The 17,640-nt window shown below is 31.7% G+C and overlaps 1 long non-coding RNA gene across 1 annotated transcript; it reads right to left on the reverse strand.

The window, feature by feature from the left end:
* Positions 1 to 803: 803 nt before the first annotated feature.
* Positions 804 to 2,735, reverse strand: LOC143265911 (uncharacterized). Its single transcript, XR_013040704.1, has 4 exons — positions 2,198 to 2,735; positions 1,818 to 1,915; positions 1,444 to 1,579; positions 804 to 1,373 (listed from the first exon to the last, which is right to left on the reverse strand). It is a non-coding gene; the product is annotated as an uncharacterized LOC143265911 (long non-coding RNA).
* Between the last annotated feature and the right edge of the window lie 14,905 nt (positions 2,736 to 17,640).

A 17,640-nucleotide genomic window follows, 5' to 3' on the forward strand; every position in this document is an offset into this window, starting at 1 on the left:
AGTCCTGGCAACAAAGAGGGTGACTTTGTTCACCTCTCCTGGTTCGCCCTTTATTCCTCACACGCGTCCCTCTCCTTATTTTCTTTTTTTTCTATCCAGAAACGAGGGTGAGCGACAAGAACTACCAGTTCTTTTCGAATTACGTAAGAAATCCCGCGGCGAAGCTCGATTCTAATCGATCCTTTGATTCTACGACGTTTTAACTCTGCCCTACGGGCATCCTTTAACGAAGACGCCGCCCTTACTGTTCCTCTCCTTCGATACATCAATTTTTTTTTCTTCTTTTTCAATGAAACGAGTTATCGTGAAACTGTGGGAATTCGAGCAATTTCGGATAAACGAAAACTTTTATCGAAGACGAAACAAGACTGATTTAAACAAAATTTATTAATATTTAGTTTGTAAATATGCATTTGCATATTACATCTGAATGCATTTTTAGGTAAAATAAAATGTGTTTTGTTTATTACAACATTTATATGTATAGGGTGTTTCAGAAAATTGTACTCATTGTTAGTCTTTATTTATTCGAACATTTATGAATGTGTAAAGAATTTACAGAAAAGACTAATTTACTCAATAACTCAATTTAATTTATTCTATTAAACCTGCAAATATGTCAATAAATAAAATTGAATATTAAAAAAATATGTTTAGGATAGACATTTAATGTGTGAGTATATTTTTTGGGATACCCTGTATTGATACATTTCTGCCTATAAAAGAATAAATATAAATACATTTTACAAATGAATGACATATAATAAATATGAATACCTTACAAATAAATGACATGTATTATACATATAAATACAAACGCATTCTACAAACAAATGATATATGTATATAAAAATATAGATTTATACATTATACAAAGAAATGATGTGTATAAAGAAAACATATTTCCCATGTAAATAATAAAAAGTGTGGATATAAATATATTTAATATAGTTATACCTACAATACTTGTATAATAGACTGATACGTAAATATACAGATATATGTAAGTATGTAGATATACATATGTAAGTATGAAGATAGACATTAGCTATATACATCTGTACGTTTTTGGTCATATAAAGTATTGATTAATTTAAGCTATACATTGTACAATCTTGTTATTTTTATATCAGCCCTTTCACGAGAACGACGAATGGTCCTCTCCAGTTTTCAGGTAAACCCCCAATACTGTCAAAAATCGTGAAAGTACAGTGAATTAAAATAATACGACGAAAAAATAGAGGTTATGTTCCTGTTTAGTGGTTGGTCGATCATGTAGAAGTGGGCGCAACAAAACAGATTGTTTCGAGCGTCGAGAGTAATATTCGATTCCAAGAGCAGCAGGGTATCAACCTTCTCGATAGTCCTCGAGACTGCAAGTAATTTCGAGCGATTTCAATTTCAATTTAACCCCTCAAGCCGATTTCGTGAGTTCTCCATTACCCTATTTCGAGGATCGACAGCGGGGACGCAATTATCCGATATCGTTGACGGAATAGAAAGTCTCATTATGAACTCGCGATGTTCGTCCCGACGATTGCTGACAATAGTGTTCCATTCGATTCCTTATGCTGTTTTCCTGAAAACAACGCTGATGTCAGTGAGAGCAAGTGTGTTATGTATTTTGAACGGAATCTCTGCAAAATCTAATTCGAATTTCGTTTTCGTTCAGATACATTTGAAGAATGTTACAAATGACTACTTTCGGACCTTATTGTGAAAAAAAAACTCGTGCTGGAGCTTTAAAAACAAATTCTAGTAGTATTTATTCTAAATACAAGGAGAAATTCTTACGCTGGTATTTAATTTAAACTTACTTTCAAATGATGCGGCAGCCATTTTGTTACACTGATTCTTCGGTCTCATTTGATACAATCTGCGAGCTATTTTGAATTTTGAACTTTTATTTGCCAAACTAAAATAAAAAAGTTATTATTAGAATTGACTTGCAAAAATTTACAAACTGATAATTTTTTTTTAATATCCAATAATTTTTTTTTTAATATCCAATATAACTCAAATGTAAAATAATAAATCAAAATCTAATATTTTATTAAATATTAATTTATGTAAATAAAAAAAGCTGTATCTGTTTTTATGTAAATAAAAATTTATATGTTTTTATATAAATAAAAATATATAGAAAGATTTTAATAACACAGATAAGTAATTTAACTCAATTACGAAGATAACTTACTGACATTAAGCATATTCAAAATGGCGGATGTACCTTTCAGCCATTAAAGTATGCTTTTTCGCAAGAAATAGTACAAAATATCGTCTTCTTTTTAAGGAAAAGCATCGATAAGAATTTCCAAGAGGAAAAAGCTGAACTAGAACCCGTAAGAATGTCGAGGAAGTAGAAGAAGGAAACGGAAGGGGACAGAAGAAGAGGGAAACTCCAAGAGGTAGAAGATCCTTGGCTGAATTTTCGGCGACGAAAACTGAGCGGAGGATGAGAAACGACAATAACTTCTCGGCTCGGCGTACAATTTGATTTTATGCAACGCTTGGCACGCCTCTTAGCGTCAGATATCCTTATAACGTTTAACTAGATTGTTATGATTGTTGTCCCCAGCACCGTTTCTATCCTCTCCCCTTTCTCTCCTTCGTTAGACACACTTACACGAGGCTAAAATGCACACATAGAATCTCTTTTCAACTACCTTACACCCCTTGCACCGCATATATCTGTGTATGTGCGAATCTCTCTGCGTGCTTCTTGGGGTAATCAATTAACAAGTTTTATAATACTAAGAATCACTTATAAAAAAATTACTCAAAGTCAAGGAACACATTGTTTATAACAAATTTTACGAAATAAAGAGACAAATTATTAATACAAATTTTTTTGAAATAAAAATTGTTACTGAAAGTTGTTAAATGAAAGCAACGATTATTTATAACGAGATTTTTACGATACAATAATATGTAATAATTTTTATAAACTAATAACAAGTTTCATAAAATAAAGCAGGAATCCAAGACATTAAAAACTAAATATCGTAAAAACAAAGATCATAGAATACATAAAAAATTGAATAACAGATTAGAAATATAGAAACGAGCTACAAAGAGGAGAAATTACATAGCCTTAGGACTAAAACGTACTTACTTTATACTATATGTTCGACTGTTTTAAACTATTATTAGACGATAACAGACTGTGTAAAATGACATTGCACTTAGAAAATATCACTTCGACAATTACTGTAATAAGAATAATAATCACCTTTCTTTGCAGTACCAAGTTCATCGTTAACACTTTAATGGCCGGCTACGCAGTCAAATCTCGTCAGGGATCGGCAATATTTTTGAAGAATTAATTTAAAAAAACTGTATGTAAATTGATGAAACAATTTAACATGTGTAAACATATACAAAAAACAACAATTACGACACATTTAATACAACAAATTTAATATTTTCCTTTCCACGGTAATTATTAAAGACTTAATTATATAAATTAATAAAGAATTATTAAAGATAATTCCAGAGACCGAAATTACCAAAACTTCAAATTTTCAAAATGCTATACTCGTATTGCATAAAAAATCCAAAGATCGCGGCATTCACGAATTTTAAAATTCAAAAATTCTAAAACATCATTATACTTAAATATCGGTGTCGTATAGTGTCAAAATTTCATAATTCCAGTGGCCCAAAGCTCCAAACTACCAAAGTTCTAAAACTCAGAAACTCTAAAACTCAAAAACTCAGAAACTCAGAAACTCAAAAACTCAGGAACTCAAAAATTCAGGAACTCTAAAACTCAGAAACTCTAAAACTCTAAAACTCTAAAACTCTAAAACTCTAAAACTCTAAAACTCTAAAACTCTAAAACTCTAAAACTCTAAAACTCTAAAACTCTAAAACTCTAAAACTCTAAAACTCTAAAACTCTAAAACTCTAAAACTCTAAAACTCTAAAACTCTAAAACTCTAAAACTCTAAAACTCTAAAACTCTAAAACTCTAAAACTCTAAAACTCTAAAACTCTAAAACTCTAATATTCCACAATTCTAAAATTGCGATGTCCAAAAATTTCCATGGATTCCAAATTAAGAAATTTCAAACTACTAATAGCGTAAAATACCCATATAAAATACCAATAACCTAAAATAATCTATAATCTCAAAGTCCCAAACAATCACTATCAAAATATTGCAATATCCCGAAATTAACGAATCCCAAATACAGAAAGATCTAAAGATTCTGACATTTCGAAACCTCCCATCTTACCCAACTGTTAGGTCCAGCAAAGTGCTTGGTCCGTTCCTGGTTCTCCAGTATCATCACGTTTCAGTGTGCTCGTTAGAAGCGCGAAAGAAACGTTAAATCGCAGTGTCGGTGTCGGTAGATGAACGCGGGATATTCATATTCTTGGCAGCGTCAGTGGGAAGAAGGTTAGGTTAGCGTGAGAAAAGAGAGAGACAGGGAGGGATAGATAGAGAGTGAAAGAGAGGAAGAGGATGACAGAGGTTGGTAGTGGTTGGCAGAGCGTCGAAGCCAGTGGTGCAGACCAGCGGCCCGATGGAGGCAACTCTGGTATTCTAACCCTACAGCCAAGGGGGCTGCTAGTTGTGCCGTTGCTGCTGATGCCGCTAGCTGCTGCTCCAGGTACCGTCTGCGGTGCTGGTGCACACACAAGCGACAAAGAATGTCGGTAACACGAACGTACACGGGGAGAGAAGGGGTAACAGGGGATGGAGGCAATGTAGGCCCTGCCGGAGCTGAATACCACTCTGGATATTTCTTATCCCAGCGCACGTAACCCTCTAACAAGCTAGCAAAGTTTACCAATAAATTGTATGACGGCGATGGTGTGGAGAGTCGCCGGAAATGTTGGCGTTTCCGTTTTCTTCTCGCGTTCCTCCTCTATCGAAAACGCTTTAACATGAATCCGCGATAAAGATCCAGATAAAACGAACAAGGTTGCTGGATCCAAACTATGTACAGTTCCTTTCACAATAAAGTCTTGCAGGTCTCTTCGCTTCTGAAAGTGGTTGTCACACAAATAGAATAAAATTATCGGTATTCTTATTTCTTTGTAAGAAATTCTTGTTCTTCCGTTTCAATTATTGTTTCATTAGAAATGTTACCTGCGTTTGTATAATGTATCAGTATGCAATGTTATGCGCAGTGGCGGATCGCATATAAGCACTGTGGAACTCACCCTTATTATCACATAGTAAATAAAAAATGTTAGATCTTGTTGTGTTACGATTTTATTAAGTTTTCGAATAAATTTTCTTTTTATACATTTTGAGTTTCTTTTACACAATTTTAAAATAAGGGCTAAAATTTTCTGGGGACACCTCTACTAATTTTAGCTAACACTGGTTTTGCATAAGTGTACTTATACGTATTATAACAGAATTAATACAGCACCATCTTCGTTGAGACGTTCGAAAACTAACCTCTTAACCGAGAAATGATCTAAAGTCACTTCCATACTTGTATGACGCATTAGCATAAAATTGTTATGTTATTAATAAGAACATTTGTTACGTTCGTAACAGGGTTGATTATAGCGTCAGTTTTATTGAAAAATTCAAAAACTAATCTGTAAGATTATAATCTTTCTTTAAGTTGATTCATGCGTACATTTCTTTATTTAAGTTTGTAACAAAAGAAGAGAAGTTTTCTTGAGTCTCGTGTAGTTTTTTCAGTAGTCTTCTGCGCATATTTAATAATCTATTTTGTGACAGTACTCCAACTTTTTATAATATAGCTAGATATGTATTTTAACTTTCGTAAATACAAATTTACTCATTTTTCTCAGAAATAGTTTTTCTAGAAATATAATTTTTACTAATTATAGAACATGTGCTAAAAATAACCCCTTAACCAAGAAATATTTGATCAAGCACTTCGCTTTATACTTGTAACAGAAGTAGTAGATGTTTCTCACGAAGTACAATACACATTCTTAGCAAAAATTTACAAATACTTAACTACAAAAATATAACTATTTGCTGAAAGTTTATTGGAAGAATGACGAACTTTTATGAAACGCGCTGTAACTTGCGCAACCCTGATAGAGATTTTCTCGTTGAAAATTTTGATCATGCTTGCATCTTCGCGATTCGAAAACTTCGATTACTTTCGTATGCACCCTATCTGCAAATTTGGAAAATTTTCTGTCGCTTCTTGGGGATTTATGGGATTTCCGAGGAAATTCTGTCGAGTGCAGCTTCTTTTCTTTTTTATCACGGATGCATAGTCGTCGATTCAATGTCAATGATCGCCAAATGTCGGGACAACGTTAACTGGCAACGAAAGAGAGGGAAAGGGAGCCAACGATCGTGTTGAATAGTATTTCGTTGACATAATGCGACACGCGCGAGCACGCTTTATAATGGAGTCACAACGCGTCGGTTACACAATCACAATACTAATTCGACATAATGGCTACCTACTTTCTTGTCGATTGCTCGAAAAAAAACGACTGACGTAACGATTTCCTCACTCTAAACGGGGTTACTTTTTAATTATACTGGATTTTAGTTGGGATACCGTTTTTTGTGTTTGCATCAGTTCTGCAACAGAAAGTGTATTTTTACACGCACGGCAGTAAGAATAAGAAAATAACAATAAGTATATTTCTTTACTTTGAAAATCTTATAAAAAATATCTTAAAGGTGGATTAAAAAAATATCAAAGTATTTAAGTGTTACGAGTTTTTCAAATACATAAAATAAAATTATTTTAACTTCTTATCGGAAATGAAAAAATCTTTGAAAATACATTATGTAGTATAGTCGTCAAAAATAATTAATACCATTATTTTATTAAATTACACGAAAGAAATTATTTATAAAATGATTGAATAGTTTCGTTTATTTTATTTATTACAATATTTTAAATAGAAATACTGTAATAATAAATGAATTCATCATACTCATTCATTATACCTATGTAATTCTAATTATATTCTTCATAATTTAAATTATGTTTAAATATGATATAAATATTTATAACAATAAGTAATATAAATGTCAGTAATTGTAATTAATATAACTGTACATAATTAACAGTATTTTCATAATTATTACAATAATTTATTGATAACTGTTTTTAATTGTTAATTAATAATAAATGATATATATTGACAATAGTTATAAGTAATATGATTGCTGAAAATTAATATAACTGTTTAAAATTAGAATTATAGTTTATAATTAGTGTAATTTGTAATTAATTTTTTATAGCTAGTGAAGAATAAATAATATATTGCTAATAGTTGTAAGCTATTTAAATGATAATAAACATCTGTTTATATATTAATTATATTACTATGTTTAATAATATTTAATAATATAATAATATTATTTAATATGTTTAATATTATTAATGAAAATAATATAATTATAATGATATATTTATTAATCGATAATAAATAAATAAATTCCTTTCAACAGATAAATTCTCAAAAAATTTATTTACTATTTCATGCAGTAAATATCCAAAATGGTCCAGCTATATCACCTGTACAAAATAAGAAGGATCAAATTCTGAAGGTGTAAAAAAGGGGTTACAGGGACAGTGAAAGTTTCCCCGTACGTCCCATGCAACATACTCGAACGAATATATGTATATGCATCTCGAATTCTCACCGAAGCGAATCGGTTTAAGTGAAAATCACTAGGCGGTTTGCGACCCCGTAAATATTGTACCGAACGTTTGTTCGGGGGTGTCTACGTAGCCCGTGACACTAGGGTTGTGGAAGGGGGTTCTCTCCTCATCTTTTTTTTTCTCTAACCAGTTGCTACTACAAAGTTCACGCGTGCCTTCTTGCCCCTTGAAGTGGTCCGCGCAATATGGCGGAAGAATCGATTGCACACGAAGAGACCAACGAAGAAACGCTTAAACCTCGAGGAGGGCTTTCTGGCGATCCTTCTTCCAGAAATGAACCTGCCTCCGGTAATTCTGCGATTCTTTCGTTGGATACAATGAGTAACTCAGAACAAAGGACCTCGTGTTAACCGCTTCGTGATAATTGTGTTACGTTTTTGAACACAAGGGTGTTTGTTTACTTCGAAAATTAGTTCTCTTTGTTTAAGGTTTGTTTTGGGATTTATGGGTTTAATAAAATTTTGTAAGTAAATATATGTTGATAGCGCGATAAATTGAATTGTCCTAAATGGAGATTTTCAAATTTTTGAATTTGCAAATTATTGTACTATTGAAGTTTTGAATTATTAATTTCTAAATTTCTAAGTTTTCAAATTTTTATATTTTCAGATTTTTAAGATTTTATATGACTATTCTGATTTTCAGATTTTTAAATTATATTTCTAAATTATCAAATTCTTATATTTTCAGATTTTTAAATTTCGAAAATTACTAAACTTCCTAAATTTTATAAATTTTAAATCCCTCGATGTTTTCTACTTGTCGTAATCAATTCTTTGTTTTCAAGACTCCAAACTTCCATGTTTTTAAATTTTCCAAATTCCCCAGATAACTCAGACTCCTTGAATTCATCGAATTTTATACATTCTTAGAATTCTAAAATCCTCAATCGCCTAAATTTCAAATTTTTCAAATCTAATCAAGTTTTCATGTTTCTGATTTTTCAAATTTTTTAATATTTCAATTCAAAGATTTTTGTGTATTTTTAAATCCTCAAATTTCGAGATATTCAAATATAAACATTTTCAAATCTGTACATTCTTTTGAACTTTGCAACTGTTCAACTTTCGAAGTTTTCATCGTCCTATGTTTTTAGATTTCCCAATTTTAAAATATTACTAAAATAGCTTATACAACGATATACACGATCAAAATCTCACGTAAAAGCATATACATTCTTCTAATAACTGCATTGCGAACGAGAATTATGTAACTCCAATTCCCTCAAAAGCTTTCATCGCACACACGACTATAAGTTCTCCTAAATAGCAAAACTTTTACCCAAAACAGGAAGAGTATAATGGAGCTGAAACATCGCAAAGGAAAAGGACCAAGAAACCACTAGGATTCCGGTAAATTTCAACTTTGCAGATGGTCAAGATGGAAGATATAGGAAAAAGAAATCTGCAACATGCGGAACATTCTTACGAATATTTCAACATGAAATATCTTTAAAAGCGTGGACTACCATTTTAATGTTACTCAAAGTGCTTTTACTTCTTTCTTACCTTCGAAAAATTTCAACTGACACGTCAAAAATATGTAAAAATACTAAAAACAGGTGGTACTTACGATTAATGACGATTTTATTGTTAATACTTGCAAAACTTCTGCATTTATGCATGTACTTAATATATTATTTTATGTACGTATACAGGGTGGCTCACCACATTTTGCCAACTAAATTTGCGTCATCATTATTATTCATAGCAAACATTGTTTTAGATGAAGTTGAATGGTTTTGAGAGGGGCTGGGGGTATATTTTTTTTATAGGTGGACGTGTAAAGGACATGAAAGTCATTAATGTTTTTTTAAATGGAACCATATATTTTTATTGCATCAGCTGATACTCCTTCATATTCTTTACAAAAAAGTATTAATCTATTTATATGAAAAAATCATTAGTTTAGGAGATATTTTAATTTTAATGTTTATTTACAGAAAAGGTTTAATGTGGCTACTATTTGCATCAGAACACTTTCTGAATCGAGAAATTAATGACTTACTAACATTTCGTAGTGTATAATCTTTCTGCATGTGTAACACTTTTCCCAGTTTCAAAATAAACTGATAACATGTCTATCTTTTCTACGTATTAGAGACGTAACAGAGACAAAGTTTCACTATTACTGCGTAATAAAAAAAAACACACAATTCATTTAGTGACACGTGACCTCTCAAAGCACGTAGAAAAACATTTGCTGTTCAGTTAGGGCAATTCATAATATTGACCAGAAATTTACGATTTCCTAACAAGTTAGAATTAAAGTATCTCCTAAAATAATGATTTTTTCACATAAATAGATTAATACTTTTTTGTAAAGAATATGAAGGAGTGATGCAATAAAAAATATACGATTCCATTTAAAAAAACATTAATGACCTTCATATGTCCTCTACACGTCCACCTACAAAAAAAATATACGACCAGCATATGTCCCTCTCAAAACCATTCAACTTCATCTAAAACATTGTTTGCTATGATTAATAATAATGATGCAAATCTAGATCGCAAAATGGGGTGAGCCACCCTGTATACTTCTTTCATATATGGCATAATTCATGTATTATCATTACATTATGTATTTAGATATATTTTTTACTACATGTATATACATATAATGTTGTTGTAATGTATTGCTACGTCTTTTGATTTATTGGTAAAATTTATAGAATTTATATAGCTTACGATATTTATATCATATATAATTTATAATATTTATATTTGGGTGGCCTGCAAAATTTATTTCCGCCCTCACTCTCTAAAAACTTAAAAAATTGAAAAATAAATCTATTCATTTAGTAGCATTATAAAACTATATACTTATTAGTAGTTATAAATTGTAGTTAAAAGTCAATATAATATAAAATCAATATTCCAACAGAAAGTTGCTTTCCGCAACCTCTTAAATTTTAATTTTTCAGAGATCAAAAATTTCTTTAACCATTCTAGTATACGTAAAATATAGTATATTATAAAATAATTACTAATAATTTATATGTACATATATGAAACAGTTACACGTATTTTTACACATTGACTGCCACCTTAATTTCTTTAATCAATTAAATTTTAGTCTAAATGTTAGACTAACTAAACTTAACTTCTATTTATCCCTACAGAATTAACATATTGCTCCCAAATGTTTGTATCAATATTTGTTTTCACAAATTTATGAAAATTTAACCTTTGACTTATGAACTTAAAAGTGAATTGAACATGTGTGTGTAAGTATCCTTGAAGAGGTTAATCTCAGCTATTATATCATCATACAAGTATGTAATCGCATTTGAAAAAAACATCATTTAACCTTAAGTCTTAAATATTTATATTTTCACAAATAAATGAAAATTAACAACTATACATAACAAACGTAAATAACACATCTTTATTTAAAGAACACTTAGAAAATAAGCGAAAGATATGAAGTCCTTAGAAACGCTATAACGAAGAAAACACAACAGTGATGCAAAAGTGATGCTTGAGGAGAAAGTTTCGCGAGTTTTTGTGCGTCGTAGAAGAAGGTGTCAAAGCGGCGTACAAAGGTTTCGTTTAATTCGTTTTGCAGAACCCTCGGGCCGAATAATTCGCGCAGTTTTCAGACGCGAAAAAAGCCCTTGGAGCTTGAGAAGCAGCAGGAGAGCCGGTACATATTAGCGCCAACGAGTCAGAAAACCCTCCCGCGGCTCGCGTCGCTACAATATTTATGGGGTTGCTCGTGCGAGCGAGCGAGCGATTCTCGTTCGCGCGAGTTCGCCCGGTTGCCCGCTCAAGGTCCGAACAACTCCTAACGCGTGTGCGGGACGAGACTGGGACGAGCGTGAAAAATTAATGAGCAAGGACACCGACATAGAAAACCTTAAAATGTCTCGTGATACTCTTCTCTTGAAAAAGAAAAAATATCAACAACACTTACTTTCAGCGAACTATGCGATATCACTACAACTCTAGAAACCTTCATTCATTTCTTTGAACTTATTGTTTTTCTTTATATTTTATACTTATTGTTTTTCTTTATATTTTATACTTAGCTCATAAGTGCGTGCATTTAAGCACATACTTGGAGTAAGTATAAAACTTTAATTGGTAAAATTAAGAAAGTGTATATTTGATTGATTTAAGTAAATATCAAGTTTATTTTTGGTTATCTAATATCATTGGTCTGGAATATGATTGGTTGTTTGAGAATATCCAGTAATTAAACAGTTTATAGAATGAATTTAACACTATTTCTATCACGATTTTGTGTATAACTATTTACACCAAAAGATGTCTTTTGACATCTTTTCGTTTGAATGCAAATAATTGCCCAAACTATCGGGACTTCAAATTATCAGTTGAACGTAGATAATTTAAGAAATATATTTATTGATAAATTGAGGTGTTTTTATTAGAGATTATTTAATCAGGTTGTAAATTCTAGCATAATTCATCAATCTACAAATTATAAGTATAGCGGTGTGCACTAAAATGCAACATGGCGGGAAATAAGCGAATATCAAAGTTATACCGCAATTCCTGTATTTTCCGTTACAACTGAAATCAGGATTCTCTAATCTGATTTGCAAGAGGCAAACGAAAAATAAAAGGATAGAACTATAAAATAATGCCAGGATTTAATAATTTTCAAAATGCATCAGTAATTAACGAAATCACAATAACGAATGAATAATTATTTATAACAACAGTCCTCGCAACCAGCTTAAACGATTACTATATTCGCGCTCACTCCAAAAACAAATCCATCAATGTCCAATCGATGTACAACATCGATATGCAATCATGCTCACACATTGCATTCATTATGCGGTGCCCAAAATAAAAGACGCACAAACATGTTAATACAAAAAAATGTTTACAGATTATGATTGATATAATGCTGCAAAGTGGTGATATGTATATGTAAAATGGTTTAAAATTGAGCACTGTCATGAAATCCTTAAGGTGTCAAAACACGCCTGATGGTAAAAGTAAGTATACCATATGCACATTTTCAGGATGAGCTGGAAGAAAATGATACCGCTGAATTATTTTAACAACTATTGCATAAAAAGTCAAAAATTAATGGTGGAGAAATGATTCAACATAGAGAATAATTTTAAATAAAAATTTGAAAGGTGTTTTTTGACATCTTCTGGCAGAAATAATGTTAAATAGATAGTGTATGAATGAACAATTACTCTCCATTTTTATGCGTTGTTTTAACTTTCTGTGCCGCCATTTTGTGTTGTGCCCTACAAAACCGTATCGTTTTTTCTTATCTTCAAATTGCACATTTAAAAAAATAGCTCACTTAATAAATAGATATACGATACAAGTACCTTTTATATTCGTCATATTTTCTAAGAAAATGGATCTCAAAGTTATATGTTGTTTTAAAGTCTTCAGTATGGCGCACGTTTACAAGCATTCCAAAATTTGTTGATCCTTTTTATCACTAAACTTAATGCACTTGATTTCTTCTTAAAGCTTCTGAAAGCTTCTTAACAAATTGTGTAACTTACAATTAGAATAAGAAATTTGTGAAAAGATTGTTTTACTACTTAGGTAGTTATGTTGATTATTAAATACAAACATGTGATTTTTTATAGAAAATAAAACAGCTCTTCTGGCTATTTAAATTAAGTAAAATTTAAAAAGCTTCATATGTCTCAGTAATTAAATAATATTCATAACATGTTCGAATTATTACTATCTTAAATAGTAAATATGTATTAGTTTAATTATAATTATTATGTAATAAAAAAATAAAGATAATAATATATTGTGAATTAAAAACATTTTGTTTATAATAAATTCATTTAATCCAATTACAATGGGTTTTTTCTCCTGAATTAATTTTGGCACATGAAACTTTACTGGTTACTTGAAGCGTCTGGTTTTTATTGCTACGGAGATATTTTGTTGTAAACCATCTTTTTTTTATATTTCTTCGGTATTCTGAAGAATTTGTGTGACTTTATACTGTAAGAAAAATTCATAAAAGTATATTACAAAATTTTTAATCATAATGACATTTTGAAAAGTTTAATAATTATTCTTTTGTATAATTATTATTAAGATAAATATGTAAAATACAAAACTTTATTTGATACAATAAAAATTAACAATGGTAGTGAATGCAGTGTGAATTAATAGAAATAATAATTAATAAAATTAATAATTCGGACATGCGTGAAGTCGCATCAATAATGTGAAGCAACTGGTTACTGTCATGTTATTACGTACTAGTAATAACAAAATGAAAATAAGGTTAATTTGAACTCACTATTATTTAATAAATCTAAGACTACTTCATTTAATATTAATTAATTATAATTTACAAAAAAATTCTCCCTTGCTTGCTTCAGTTATTATGAAATAAATTTAAAAACATTGAAGCTTGGAATATTATAGAATAATTTTTTTGTGTGATACAAATATTGAATTATAAAAACTTAAGCATAATACTTTTTGCTATTATATTTTAATTAATTTAGACATTCAAAATATGTTTGAATGTCTAAATTTGTAATTAAGCCATTTTATTCTCCGTGTGTAAATGGTTTACATATGAACTAAATAATAAAGTAAGTACGATATTTATATTATGAAATATTTATTGATCAGACATAATGATGTTCTGAACATTTTTGAATAATTTCGATTTTTTTTATCTCTAATAAATATTATCAACAAAAATTCCTTGTCATTTGAGCACTAGAACATATACCTTTGCAGAATAAATAAGCGAAGGTTTGAAACGGTAACACATGTACCCATAAGAAAAAAAGGAAAGCCGAAGAAACCGATGAAAAGTGGAGAAAAGAGACGGAGCGTGCGGTGAAATCGTTCAACGTAGGGTAAATAAAGTTTTAAATTTCCGCAGTTCCTTTCGCGTTTCTCCCCGGTTGGCGCCTCCACTATCTGCATAATATATCTCTAATGTGACGGAGGGAAAAGAGGGTGGCAAAAGTTGCCTTCGCCCGGTATAATGTAAGGCGTAAGAAGAAGCCAGGGGGTGGGTGGCGTAGGATAGGTGGATGTGGGTGGTTATAGTAGTGTGGTTGGTGGTTGGTGACGTCGGGAGCAGCCTTTGCAGGAGGCACGGTGCTTAAATAACGCGAGTTTGGATTTATAGTAATACTTTTATGAAATAATGTTAGTGGCGGATATTAAGGCAGACACTGGGAGCGTCGCTGGCTGAACGCCACCCTGCTCCTTTCTCTTCTTTCGCCATCTTTCGCTTCCCTTTGGCCTCGATTCTCTCCTTATTTTCCTCCTCGCGTGCTGAGGAAAAACTTCCGGCCATCTTTCCGCTTCTGTCGGTACCCTTCGCGCGAATTTGTTGCCTGCAAATCAATTTCGGCGAAATACAAACGCAACAGAGTTGTTTCTTCAAACAGGGAGAGATGAACTGGACATGTAAACTTTCCGCCAAACGCGCCATCTGTCAATCTTAGTGAAACCTACCGTTTGCAAAAACATCATCATTTCAGTAAGTTTTGATGAACATCGACAGTTGATCTCTAGTGAAAACCAAACTTTAATCAACTTTAAAAAGGCTAGTTCTGCTGTTTGAGCAAATTTTCACAAATGATCACAAATCTCACCGTATGATTTATTTGTCAGATGCGTCAGTCAGAACTAATCACTGCTACAATAATAAAGTAAATAAAGAAATTTTAAATGTTATAGCAGTTTTGTATTGGAGAATCCTCGACTATGCAAATTATAATTAGAATACCAAATTGAAGTATATTAAAAATTCGAGTAAGATTTATCACAGTTGAGGTCACGCGTCAAACTCGTCAAAGGGCAAGGGGTGAAGGAACACCATTTTCATTAATTAAGTAGGTTTTATCGTAACTTGTAACGGTGACCTTTGAAAACCATAGTGGCACAAATGATCCTTCTCGTACGACACGGGGTGTAAAGAAATTTGAAGAACTATAAATGAAATAGAAGATCTTGAAAAACTTAAAAATTAAGAAAATGAATTCGAATACTTGGAAATTTAAAAGTTTGAAAACTAAAATTCAAAAACCATACTGAACTCTGCAAATACAAAATTTTGCCAATTTAAAAATTGTGAAGTTTACCGATGTCAGCCAACGAATTGGTGCGTGAGGAAGTTGACTCAAAGTTAAAGAAGCTACTCCACCCATATGAGAATGGTATTCCATATGAGAATACCAATTGGAGTCGTAGCTCTTTTAAATACCTGGGTCAGTCTATTCACGTGCCAACTTGTAGTTTGACATCAGTACATGTCCAGAAGTCTATGGTAAGTGATAGACATATCTTCATATATTTATAGCAACAACATATCATGGCCCATGAGATCATAAATGGATATTTAATGCAATCTCTTCGAGCCCTACATCAACACTACCTTCATCGGCTTGTTTCAACGCGCAATCGTTCTACCCTACATCCCGCTAATTTTCAACCAATGAATTCTCCTGAGACGAATATTTCCCGATCTGCAACCTAACCTCAAACGGCCGTTCCATCGCGAAGCGTTAATTTTTCAATGTAAGAATCGCGGATCGGTTCGCGAGTACATAAAATGTAGCACAAGGTCTCCAGGGTATTCCTGCGGGGTTACAGGCTGTGGAAAAGGGTGCCGGTGGTAACGGGGCGTGCATAATGAAGCGAGAGCCGCGTAAAATTCGTAGGCGAATGCTCTTTAATTAGCACGGCGCAGTGGGCACGCTGGAGAAGCCGCTCGAGCTGGAGGAACTTCCCGAGAGGATGAGGAACGGAAGAGGAAGAAGGCCGGGAACGGGAGGGATGCAAGAAGGGAGGCGAGGAGAGACTTAAATAATTATCGTTTCGAAGCCGCCTAGCTCGAAACCAAGCGGGCCGAGGCCGCATCTGTTTCTGATTATTAATTAATATCAACCAACCCGAAGCCGTGTTCGCATGAGCGAACTCGTTGCTCTCTCGTACGTAGTATCACACACTCGCAACATATACAGGATGTTTCAATAACTCTGTTGCGACGCAAGATTCGATATAAGTAACGACTATTTATCTTAAAATGCAGTGTACATAATGTAGCGGATTGCTTTATGACATAATTAGGTTAAATATAGCTGTTTAGTTTATAATATGATTAGATATGATATAGCTTAAAATATAATTTGGTAAGATATAGTTTAGTTTATAATTTAATTATTTGATTCATAATATAATTACAAAGAGTGTAGTTGTTTAGAAAACATGGTTTTCTAGTTTATAATATGCTTGTACATAGATATATTCATGTACAACAATACATATGTTCTTTTGTTTATAATATAGTTACATACAATGGAGTTGTTTAATTTATAATATAGTTGTTTAGTTCATAATGTAGTTGTATATAATATAGTTGTTTAGTTCATAATGTAGTTGTATATAATATAGTTGTCTAATATATGTATAATATAATATACTTGTAAATAATATATGTATACATTATATACAAGTGCAATGTAATCAACATTACTAATAAAATGAAATAGTTACCAATATAAGATTCAAATTAATTGTTAAATCTGTAACATATAAAAAAATGTTTAAAAAATTTACACAAAACTGTTAAATGTATAGAAAAACTAATACCTACATATTTAACCTTTGACTTATAACTTAGTAAACTGAACATGTGTGTATAAATATACTTGAAGAGGTTAATCTCAGCTATTACATCATCATCATACAAGTATGTAATTTGAAAAAACATCATTTAACCTTAAATCTTCATGTGACCTTGAACAAAAGTTTATGGTCCTTAAAAAAAAGTTTATATTTATTTTTCCGAATTAAACTTACTCAATCGATATTTTTGCGAACTGACATCAGACATAATGGAAATGCGTCTTCGTAACAGAATTAGTGAAACACCCTGTATATGTTAGTGTTGCGAGTGTTTATCTATGTGTGTGAGTGTGTGTATACGTGCCCCACCGCGAATTTCGCGCGCATTATTCGCTCGTGCAAAGCGAAAATGGAGGAGAGGGACAGCAGCGAAT

The sequence above is a fragment of the Megachile rotundata genome, chromosome 15 (assembly GCF_050947335.1).
Source record: "Megachile rotundata isolate GNS110a chromosome 15, iyMegRotu1, whole genome shotgun sequence".
In the NCBI taxonomy this organism is placed as follows: domain Eukaryota; kingdom Metazoa; phylum Arthropoda; class Insecta; order Hymenoptera; family Megachilidae; genus Megachile; species Megachile rotundata.